Source organism: Chinchilla lanigera, unplaced genomic scaffold (genome assembly GCF_000276665.1).
Source record: "Chinchilla lanigera isolate Chin_1 unplaced genomic scaffold, ChiLan1.0 scaffold00043, whole genome shotgun sequence".
NCBI lineage: Eukaryota > Metazoa > Chordata > Mammalia > Rodentia > Chinchillidae > Chinchilla > Chinchilla lanigera.
Window position 1 is genome coordinate 15,994,893 of NW_004955444.1, and position 12,446 is coordinate 16,007,338.

The 12,446-nt window shown below is 40.1% G+C and overlaps 1 protein-coding gene across 1 annotated transcript in view; it reads right to left on the reverse strand.

Moving 5' to 3' along the window:
- Positions 1-12,446, reverse strand: part of Nkain3 (Na+/K+ transporting ATPase interacting 3) — a 129,150-nt gene that overhangs the window by 20,865 nt on the left and 95,839 nt on the right. The gene's annotated exons all lie outside the window — the stretch shown is intronic.

The window sequence follows — 12,446 nt, forward strand, 5'->3', positions numbered from 1 at the left end:
GGATGGTTGGGGTTGTGCTGCCCCCAGCCTGAAAGAACTGTGTACCTTGGGAGTCATCCAAGCCGGTAGATGGCATGCACATGCCAACTTTATGACTTGACCTTGTTGCTCGCTTTATGGCTAGGAAGTTTCTAAACTCCTCCACTCTTAGAAGGCTTGTGAAATAGAAGAAAGGAAACCAGTGGGACAGAGAGAGGTTCCATGACACAGCAGCTCCGGCTGTAAGAAGAGCGTGCTGTTTCAGAGGCTGTATTATCCCGCTTACAGTTCTCCAACATTACATTTTTACTTCCTCTTCTTTGACAATAGCCATGCAAAGTAGACTCTTTGCACTTCCATCGCGTCTCTCTCAGCCTCAGGTATTAATATGTAGAACTGATACAGCTGAATAGATCTTGACTGCTGTTTGGTATGGGAAATACTGACAGCCATCCCCCAGAGCCCGGAGAGGCTGGAAGCAGTCCCAGCTCTGTCTCCGGCTCTTCCCAAACCTGAGTTGTGTGGAGGCAGGCAATTAGACCTGTGGTCTTCCAACTGGGGTATGTGTGCCCCAAGTGACTGCAAGACCTCCTAAATATGTACAGGATTGCACACTGGTTGTCTGTTGCTATCATGGAATATCTGAGACTGGATAGCTTGCAAAGAAAAGGAGTTTAGTCAGCTCATGATTCTGGAGGCTGGAGAGCCCAGGACATGGTAGCAGCTTCCAGCAAGAGTTTTTGTACTTCCTCTGAGCCTGGTAGAAAAGCAAAGGACAAGTGAAAGCACTGGGAAGAAAAGAACTGGGGTTGGGGAGTTGACCTGCTTTACAAGAACATTCTTTCCTGAAAAAGGCATTAATTCGTAAGCACTTAATCACCACTTCATGGCCCCATAATAGACAGCTAAGTTAGACAGAAATTAATATAGTCAAAAGGGGATTGCACTATCAAGGAAGACAGCACAAAATCAAAACTGTGGCTAGTGGCAAATCTGAAGAGAGTCAGGGCTCAAGATGGAAAGCTATAGGCAGGCCTGCATGTCTCCCTGGAGATAAACAGCAAATTGAGATTATACTGTAATTAGCACAACCTGGTCCAGTGAGCCCAGAGAGGGATCAGATGCCTAGGCGGGTGACCAGAGCACCTGGACCCATCCCTTCCCCAGAATGGTTTCGTTCTTTCCAAGCATCCTTGCTACATGAGTCGTTTCCCTGTTGAATCAGTATTAGCTACCGGCTGTACTTATAACCCTATAAGTTGACTGTAGTTTGACTCACACTGTACCCATGTTGTGACATTGCTCAAAAATTACCCATGAAAAAAGGCCATGGTGGCAGCTCATTTGGTCCTCCGGGAATCCAGGTGCTATTCTTTTTCCCCTCACTTCCATAAAACTCTCCTAGCTTCCTACTTTGATTTGCAACTTCATTCCTCAATTGAGACCACGAACTCAGGCACACCGACATCTAACATGTCGGGAGGTATACTTCTGTATCAGCCCCATCCCCCAACACCAGCACCACGGTGGCCAGCAAATGTCAATATGAGTTTTGGAGGGGACAAGGTTTAGTCAAACCATAGCAATAGTTGATCATAAGACTCTTTATTCCAAAATTAACATGCCTTGAAAAAGTACTATGGCCGTGCTGGTTCTTAGTTCTCTCATCCCAGTCCACTGTTATCTTTTTCTGTTTTGCAACAACATTTATACTACACCTTCTTCCTCCCCAAGCTCAAAATTGCGGCTGGGGGAGGGAGCCATTGGGGGATTATGTCACTTGCCAGTGTGCCCACGTGACAGTTTCTTTCACTTTTCCCTTAACTTTTTTGTTTTTTTTCCAGTACTGGGAATCGAACTCACGACCTTACGCTTGCCAGGCAGGCGCTATGCCACTGAGCTAAATCCCCAGCCCCTCCTTTAACTTTTGACTGGTACTGATTTTATCCTTCGTCTCCCTTCCTCCCCACCACACTAGCAGAAACCCTGAGGGGAGATCTCTTTGTCTTCTCTTAGTATTTTAAATCAGTCACTAGAATTCTTTGTAGATAATACATCTCCTCTGGGCAAAGTGCACAGAATGCCTTTTGCCTATGTTCTACTGAGCATTATTCCTTTAGATACGGCGATATGCTTATTTTGGTTTTTCTCGGAGGAGGTCCGGACCTTGCTCACTTTAGTATGTTGCCTCTGATTTGACAAAGAACTTGTTGCACCATCCCTATAGGGATGCTTTGATGATAATAAGTACCTAGTACTCCTGCGGCTGACTCATGGCTCTTTGTTGCGAGTTGTGCCATCTTTACAAAGATGCCTGTGACAAGCCTACTCCTATTTTTCGCTTTTCCCCTCTGTTAGCCCAGCACACACATACCTTTGAATGTTGATTTTCTCATATTGGGAAAAGTATTTTTTTTCCTTTCCTACTTTAGTGTTCATCTTGAATAGTATATTTTCTATTCTCTTAAGAGTTTCTCAGCTTTTGAAAGCTACATGATTATGCTCTATTTCACTACAGTGAGCATGTCTTTAACCCTTCAGTTAATCTTCATTTATAGCTTGGTAACTGGATAGAATGGCTGCTTATAGCTATCAACTATAGCTTGGCTTTCCTGGGAATCTTTTCAAATTTTTTGTAATTTTTCAATTTTGTCTGTTCAGATTCATTGCTGACTGAAGGTCTCTGTGTCACAATAGCTGGGCTTATCTGGAGAAAATTTTATTGTCAAAAAAAAGAGTTTTGAAAAATTCTGAACACACATTTCCCTTTTCTGTTTTTGGTGCTATCCTACATTTTTATTTGGTTGTACCTCTAACTTTTGTCCCTTTTTTGAGTTGACCCGTGAAAGCAGAGGTTTTCTATAATCATTACTGACATTTTCTTCCCACTTTAAAATTTTCTGAGTTAGTAATATTTAAATCATGAGACAACAAATTTCTAGACTCTTTTTGGGTCAATGAAGCAGAATAGGGTGGCTGAAGGGAAAAATAATGTCCAAAAGGTAGAGGTTTAAAACAATTCTGAGAATTTTCTAAACAACTCTAGACAAACTCTTTTCCCACGTAATATTTTTTATAGTAATCCAGTCTTTTCCCTATGAATTTTTATCATTCTTGTTTGTGTCTACCCAATATATTACTTTGCTCTATAAACCAAGCGACAAACACTTGTTGACTTGAGGTCTCTGTTCAGTTCCCTTTTACTGTCTGCTTCCACAATTTTGGACATTTCTCCTCTGAAATATTTCTTAATAGGCCCTATTATTACTTTTGCATCTCCTTTTGTAGGATAATCTCCATCTAAATGCCATTTCTTCACTGAGCTCTATTTTGTAGATCCTTTCCTCTTTCTACGAAGTACTGTTCAAAAAACTTGAATTTGACCATATCATTCCCAAGATTAAATCCATTCATTAGCTCCACATTATCCAGCAGAGCTTGCCAAATTGTGGGCCTGAGTGGGTACAGATGTGATAAGCTAGCTGCTCCCCCACACCCTGGTATATGTGTGTGTGTGCTGAGTAAGGCTTGGGATAGATAGCCCTGTGGGACAGTTGTTTGTTTCTAGAAGAACAATTGATGTATCAGAATGCCTGTAATATTGGGATTCTGTGAATGTCAAATATGGAATACAGAGGACACTCGAGTTACAACTGGCCTGATATATGAACAACTTGGGTTACGACTGGAATATTAGTTTTGCTCTTTCTGCCAGGAATGCTCTTCTCCTGGTCCTTTGCTTCACAGGCTCCTTTACATCCATTATGTCTCAGCTTAATGCCATCTGCTTCAAGAGCTCTTCCCAGGCACATAGGCACACTCCTGTGTTTGCTGCATGTTGGAATGTCCCATTTCCCCTTGAATGATAGAACGCCTGTGGCTTCTACTCAGAGGTCTTCCCCTCAGGCAGCCCTTCCCTGACAGACCCTCTTGGATTTTCCTCACCGCTTCATGACTCAAAGGCACTTAAAATCCTATTTTCAAGTTATGTGATCCCCTTAGCTCCAGGGAATAGCTGAGATGCAGACTGCTGTGACACTGTGGGGCCTCTCTTAAACCTGGTTTCCAATCCTTCCATGCCTGTCTGTGTTCTGTGGGTGGGAAGGGGAAGGGGAGTGTTACAAGTGGGAGTTTTAGGGCCAGGCCAGGGCTTCACACTCTGGAATTCAATCTCATGGGGTATCTAAAGGCCCAGAAACTGTGACATAGTACAGCTGTGTGCCTGGGAGAAGAAAGAACAAATGGGAATTTAGTCGATACCTAGCCAGTCTCTGACACAAGCATGCACACAGCTACCACCCAATTTCTGAAGGTGGCATGGAATAAATCAGGGTTGGGAAACACTGGAAGTTTTTCAGTTGACTGAACTATAGCAAAAAAATGATATTGAAATACATCAGTAAGCTTAATCTAGACTTTCTGTTCTTTCTATTCTTGCGAGAAAGGGAGAGAGAAAGAGACAGAGATTCTATGAAGAAAAATGTGAACAAAGCAGAAAAGTCAGTTAGGTATAATTTATATACAATTTATAATTAACATACTTTGTATCACATACAGAATTTCATGTTTGGTATCTGAGTTTCGTGAATATTCCTTAGTATTTTATTTAGTTCCAGTTTTAAATATTGCTGCCAGAAAGAGCACTAACTTATTATCTTTTTGTGCTCAATAGATTGCTTAATACAAAGGAGAGTGCTTAATATGCAGATGAGTGTTCCTTACCTTCATGTTCCTTTTTCAAAGGGTTTGTAAAGTACAATCTTCATGAAATATTACTTAGTCTAAGACTACAGATTTTGAGACTACTGCATGCCATTGTTGCTATCTAAAAGACACAAATACTCCTTTTACTCTCTGTTCTTTAAAAGCTTCCACGTTATTGTCTGATTTTCTTCAAAATGTTTTAGTAGAACACTGTAAGTACAAGTTGTGTGCTGCTGATGGCTAGTTAATACTTCAAGGACTTAATGATTAATCATCACTTCAAAAGTAGCTGGAACAAGTGCAGCACAATTTCTTCAGTGTATTTGCATCAGAAATCTGCTCTATTTGCATTAGGACTTAGTCATAGTTCTTAACTGGAAAAATATGTGCTGTTGAAAAGGTGGGGTTGCCTGACAAAACTCAAGAGATGTGATTGCCTGGAAATCCAGAAGAGAAAAATTTCAAGAAAGGAGCAGTAAACAATGACCAAAGCCATCAATTCTAACAAACTTTCATAATATACAAGAGAATTGCACTTTGCGAGAGGGTTTTCAGTGATGATAAGGACCAGCGACCCCAACAGCAGTCAAGAGGTAGAGAATGGGAGGTGAGAAAGAAAACATCTCAGTCTAGACTGCTTTGTAGAAAGGTCTACAAGTGCAAGAAAGAAGCACAAGAGACAGAAGCATTAAATACCCACCAGGTGGGGAGTCAGGAATCATTTACTTTGGATTTTTCAGTTTTGTATAATTATTATTTCTGGTAAGCTGAGGAAAAAGCTAGAGGGAGACAGAACTGCATGGCCAGGGGAGGCGTAAAGAATACTTAATAGTGCAAGAGGCATTAATATGTCAGAGGGATGGAGATGAAACTCACAAAAGTCACAGGGCAAAAAAGAAGCCTCTTGTCTATGTCAAGATGATGGTAATCATGGGTAAAGATAATGGGGAGAGCGCCTTTGAACCCTTAGTAGCCTGTGCTTTCTCGCTTCTATTTTCTTTGTGACATTTGCATTGTAAGTCTTTATGTTGCTAGGGGTGCCGGGTGACAGAAGAGAAGGGTGCCAGGAATCACAGTATATCTTTACTTACCCTTAAAACAAGGGTAGGAGATTTTATTGTCTTTAAAATGAAGATAGGGTGCTCTAAGGCACTGACAGCTCAAATAATTAATTTTTAAGGGATTTGGAGAAGGTGCTGAGTAGGAACAGTGAGAAGATGGCGGGGACATTGTGAAACTGAAATACAGCTGGTGCTGCTCTTGGAGTGACTAGGAGGCTTAGGGACAGACACAGAAATGGGGAATCAGTACCCACAGTATTTCTGGCAGAGCCAGATTAGTTAAAGGACTAAGAAGGGTGGGGGGTAGGGATTAGATATTGATTTAGATTTAAAATAGAAGCACTGAGGATTTCCGCAGAGTAAGGTCCCCTGCTCATCCCCCAGGACTACTAAATTTTAACCACTAATAACCAGGATAAAATCACCACTCAGGGTCTTCATAAAATCCATATAACACATTTTTTTCACTGTGTATTCAGGGTGCCACAGGGTATGAATTATTTTTTAAATTTGTTGCCCTGATTTCTCACTATAGTATCTGGATTCAAAACCCCTCGTCTTCCACTCTATACTACCTGGATGGAACATTCCCCCATCCTTCTCTGTCCATTTAATAATGCACCACTGCACAGCTTGGGTTGTTGGTGATGGTGAGAATCTGTGACTGACACACTGTGTGGTGGACTAACAAATGGTCAACTTGTGACACCCGGCTGGACTGAATCAGTGTGGTTCTAGGTGTGGAAAGCCCCTCTGAGGATTGTTGCCAACAGCATAAAAAGAGAACTGGAGGGAAAGATGGTGTGTTGTTCACTTTCCTGGAGAAGTTTGTCATAGTGCCTTTCCTGATATGAACTTGGCTGTTCTCATCGTCAGAGGAGCTCAGGTCCTCACTGTCACTGAGGGTGGCTATAGTTCTTTTCAGGGCATCTCTGGTCCTTACCTTGAACATTGATTTCTGGCTCATGTGTAGATCCTTCAGCCTTCTGGCACAGATCACTCATCATGCTGTCACAGACTCTCCACCACTGACCTTTGGGCCTTCCCAGTGCAAATCCTTGTTACAGACTTGCGTGAGACGTTATTGTGGGCTCTAGGTTTCCAGTTGGACTTGTGGGGGACATTGCCATGGGCTCTAGGTCTTCAGATGGACTCATGAAGGACATTGTCATGGAATCCTGGGCCTCAGCTGGACTCTTTGAATCTCTAGTGTATGGACAGATTTCCTGCTTTCTTTCACAGTTGACACTGGGTGACTATTATAAAATAATTCTATAAATTATGTGTTCTGTATTAAATCTTTCTTTTTGTAAACCCTGACTACAACAAATTTGGTAGTAGAGAATTAGGGTCATTGTTGTGATTATACCTGACCATGTGGTTCAGAAGCCTTTGAGCATGACTTGAAGGAAGAATTTGGAAAGGTTCAGAGATGTCTGAAAGAGTAGAGCTGGAACGCCTTCAGCTGTTCTGTATGGGAGATTCTTTTCAGTGCTCAGAAGGCCAGAAGGCTGGTGGAAATCTTGGTGAAGACCAGGCTCAGGAGATTTCTGCTGAGAAGAACTCCATCTGTTGTTAGGCTTCACATGATGTGTGTTATATCTTGGCAAAAAGTTTTCTGCTTTGTGCTTATGTCCAGAGACTCTGCCTGAGACTAAGATTAAGTGTGATGGACTAATTAATCTGGCAGAAGAAATTTCAAGGCATTCTGATGTTGAGGAATAACTACTATTGAGGGATTTTAGCCAGATTTATGTTGAGAATCAAGAGCAAAGAGCCAAGAAGAATGATTTAAAATGCTTTGAGCTCAACCAGAAAGGAAACCCCAGTAAAGCTGTGGACTGCAAAGATACAGCAGATGAGATCTTGATTGCTGAGAAGGAACAGAAGAATAGAAAACATGGACTGAGCAAATTGAAAGAAGCAGCTGGACCCCACCCTTTGCAGCCTCAAAGTTGCAAAAGTGAGAGAGAGAGACATTGCTTTGAGAAGAAAGCCCCAGACACCATGTTCCAAAATGGTGGTGGCCCAGAGAATTTGTTCCTTGGAATTTGATTCAGAGTGCTCAGCAATCCAGGCACTCAACCTCTACAGCAAAGAGAAAGGGAAGTCTGGTTACTGCTCCAGCTGGCAGCAGACCTTGGCCTCATTCAATTGGCTTTAGGTGTGTGCAGAATGCAAGATTTTTAGGGTCAGGAAGGTCTCCCCATAGATTTTAGAAGGGCTGGGAGGCCAGGCCATGTGCCCCTCAGAGGACAGTGTGTGAAACTGTGTGAAGTCAAAGGTGCAGTGGAAACCCTGGAAGTTTGGAGAAGCCAGGAATGTGAATAGTCTGAGGAAAGCTGCAAGGACAAAGCAGAGTAGACCTGAAGCCATGGGAGGTACAAGCACAAGCAGTATCATAGGGGTGGAGACACCTAAGCCCTTTGAAGTTCACATCTTGAGACAGATTACCTTGGATGCTGAACATGGAACTATAGGACTTAATGTTTGCCCTGCTGGATTTTGGATTTGCTTTGGTCCCATTCCTTTGTACTTCCCTGTTTGTAAATTTTGGAACAGAAATGTCCACCTTGTGCTATTGAATTCTGGAAGTATTTAACTTTCTTTTTGATTTGTGCAGGGCTCATGTTAAGAGTTTACCTGAAATCTCAGTGGAGACTTGGGACCTGGACTTTTCAGCATTGTTTTGTCTATTAGGATCTTGGCAACACTTGGAGATGGACTAAATACCTTTTGCATAAAGGGATGTGCATGAGACTTTGGGGGGCCAGGTGCAGAATGTTATGGTTTGTGTCAGTATCTCCCCAAAGCTTCATGCAGTCATGGGGGGGCAGGCTGCTTTTGAGATGGCTGAATCTAGAGTTTCTGATTGATTCATAGTGCAATACTAGGATTGCAGGTGTTGTGATTAAAAAAATGAGTTGCCAGGCTCAGAGAATCTATTTAATAATATAAATTTAACCAGTATTTCTTTATCAAATCCAAAGTGAAAAGAACTTTTCTTAGCTCTAGGGTTACAGCAGAAGACAAGCCAAAGATCCTGCTTTTATAAATCTATTCTTATGGAAGCTTATTAAGTGTAATTCTGTGTCAGACCTTTCTCAGGAAACTAGAGGAAAGACTTGGGGCTCCAACTCTGAGCTCTGGTGAGGAAGATGAGGAAATGTGCCTTCAAGGCAATGACTAGAGAGTTGCTAAAAGAAAGTCTACTCTCTGAAAACCAGTAGCTTCTTAACTTTAGAGTGGGCAAACACCAATTCCTTTGACATGTCAACCATGACTTCAGAAGCACTCTTACCCAAGTCTCATACATTTTTCCACCTTTCATGCTCACCACATTCTGCTGTCCCATCACTCTTAAATATCTGCAGTGCAAGGGGCACTGAACATGGGGAGCTTTCTATTCTGAGAATCATCCAGGCCTCTGTTGTGTCCTTCTCCTGACCTTGCAATCAGCACTTCTTGGAGTCTTCTGCATTTATTATAAATCAAGGAAAGAAAATTTGGAAATTAACATTCAAGTTAGTTAATTTCTTTTCTGTTCACATTTCTAGGACATTTTTAGAAGGAGATAGGTTTTTTTAAAAAATTATAACTCATAGCATTATTTTGGTATCATTGCTTCATCCTCTTAGAAGGAATTCATGGGCAGATAGGCACATACATGAGCCCTAGCCAGCAGGAAGCTTCAAAGGCAAAACAGATACAAATGCTTTTCTAGTAATCATACTTCTTTCCAATGAACAGTTCCCCAAAAGTACTAGCAAGGGTCACATGGAGCTATTTTGAACTTTTCAGTGTAAAATATGGAAACCAGATCTGAGGGGTTCATTTAATTTTCAAAAACTATTAAAGTTGTCAGTATATTTTTCTTTTCTACCATTCAACACAGACAACCCAGACTAGACTGTGGGAGTTAAAAAACAAAACAACAAAATAAACTCCCACATGCAGTTTCAAACTTAATATGAGAAGTAGTGCAGAACAGATCCTTTGAAAAAGCCTGGTGTATTTACATAAGTTAAACACTACTTATCAGCATATTTTGCCTTGCCTCCACACTTCCCTGAATTAAACACATTCTTTTCAGCAAGTCTTAACAAGACAGTAACAAGCTGGCAAATTCATTTGCAGCAGTAGATGATTCACAAATAAGATGTTGACAGGCTTTTATGATTACAGTTTCCAAAGAGCCCAGCCTCACAAAAGTGTACATAGAGATTGATAGATATACAACAATGAAAAAATTAAAAAATGGAAGGAGGAGATATAAATTGGCTTTTTCATTACAACACATGATAAAAGGCATTGACCCCACACTCAGTATTCTACCTGTTGCCAGCGTTTTATTTCACTGTTTTTAACCCGAGATCATAATCTTTATAAGAAATAGTTAGTAAAGACGCCAAGTGGTAACTAAGATGACAAGTGGCTGGAGATGAACATTTCTTAAAGCATTTATTATCTTTCAGATATTTCTGTCTGAAATATTAGTTCCATAAAAGAGGAGAGAAGCAGGGTTGTTATTAATTTTTAAGGCTAGCTGACAGTGTTCAGCCCAAGAACAGGGCTTAATTTTGTGTTTTCATAATGCAGAAATTTTTAGTAATTTGAATAGGAATCAGGTGATAAATGATATATTGTCTATGAAAATACTGTCATATTATATTACATTAAGTTACCTTTCAGGATAAGCTTTCAAGAAATATACATAGACAGATTGGAAAGTTACCAGTATTGTTTTCTTGTTTTGCATTTAGAATTTGGAAAAACAATTCAAAGGACATATCTTCCTGCCTATGATTTGGTAATATCATATCCAAAGGACAGCTGGTTGCTTCATCTAAAAGCTTACTGTTGGCACAAATTGCACGGGTCTATGAGATCACTGAAATTGGCTGTAGACATTACTTTTTGCTCACATCTTCCTTCTGAAGACCCTGGGAAAATTTAATTACATTTTCACTTTGGCTTCCTCCTTCTTTCAATAGAAATGAAAAATTTCCCTTGTTTGAGAATGATCAGACTAAAAGGTTTGAGATTACATTTCACTGTCCTCTTTCTTGCAGCAGATTATCATGTTAAGTTGGGCATATTTACTTTGTATTGAGCACCTAAGGCTCTTTCTGACTCTTAAGTATTATTTGAATTGATGGCAATGTAACTGTTACATCCAGATGATTCTTGGTAACTTAATGTATGGCCCTAATAACAAACACTAGAATTAAACCATTAATAGAATCGGCTGCTAACAGCTGCTTCAATCTCAGTTTGATGAGCATTAAAATAGCTGATTCAGAGATTTCTGTAGAGAAACCTAAGTTAATTGAAGAAATCAAAGTCAATGGGACTACACTATCTCCTAGTAGCAATACAATCTACATCCACTGACATCAGTATTTTAAAAGTGGGCTGACAGAAGGTCAAAAAAATTTACCTGTCTTAGATGAGCCTTTTATTTCACATGTCATTTTGTGTTTCCCAGTTTTACTTAAAATCACAGGTCTTAAAGAAGTCCTTTCTATTTTACTCTATCGGATAAAAGGAGACAAATGATTACTTTGCCTTTTGTCCCAACATAAGGTAGGACAAGTTACTGGCATCTACTCAGAGCCTCCCATCAGTTTAGTGAGGAGAAAAAGAACAAGGACTGCCCTTTGTCGGGGTGGGCTTGGGGGGATACCTACTCTAAAGTACTTCATAGGAAATCCAGCTGGGATTTACCAATGTATCAGTTTTTCAGGTATACAGTTAGCCTAAATCCTGAAAACTTCCTTTAAGTCACAGTTTCAGTAAAAATCATTTGTAGCCAACCAATTATTTCCAGCCATGCAGCCTGTCTTGCCTGCGAATTGAACCATTCTGTTGCCCACTTCCTGTACATTAACTCTGTCAGATTGTGGAACTAATGGAACCATAATTTTAAAAGTTAACACCAAAGTAACATGTTTTGTCATTGCGGCTGCACTTTAGAAGTTTAAGAAACTTTCTGGCTCATCTAGTATTTAAAAAAAAAAAATCTCCAAGTAAGCATGCAATGTATGCTGCAATGTTTTTGCATGCTTGCATCATCTGATACACAGAAGGTCTGATATTTCTTACATTTGACCAAGTAAATTGAAAAGATATCTTATTGTCAATTGGATTCCAGTACGTATGTCACATAGTACATACATCAACGGGGTGCAATGTCAGACTCCTTTGAACCTGTGTTCTAGAAAGAACTTATAATGGTGGCTACTTATCCTTATTTTGTTAAATAATCCACTTTGTAATTCTGATAGTTGTTGCAATGCCAATGGCAAGTATCAAGGTTGGTTAGGTATGATTTTTCTATAATAAATAACTTTTAAAAATAAATTTAAATGTTCTTTGGTAACACATGAATCTGTAAGAGAGTTATGAGAAGAATGCCTTACATATTAGCAAGCACTCAGTAAATGACATCTGAGGCCCTCTGCTGCTAAATCTCTACAACATAGCTTTAGGTCCTTTATTTGAGCTAAAATATGACAGCTTGTAAGCATTCTATTAATTCTTTTATAGTATTTCTTGTATATTTCATATCCTCCCTTGAAGGTTGTAATTTCTGGTTTTATCATAGCATTTTATATAGCTTTTATGTATATGGATTTTGCTATAATGCATTGTATTGATATTATACTATTATACTTCAAAATTCTTCCACCAACATAATCA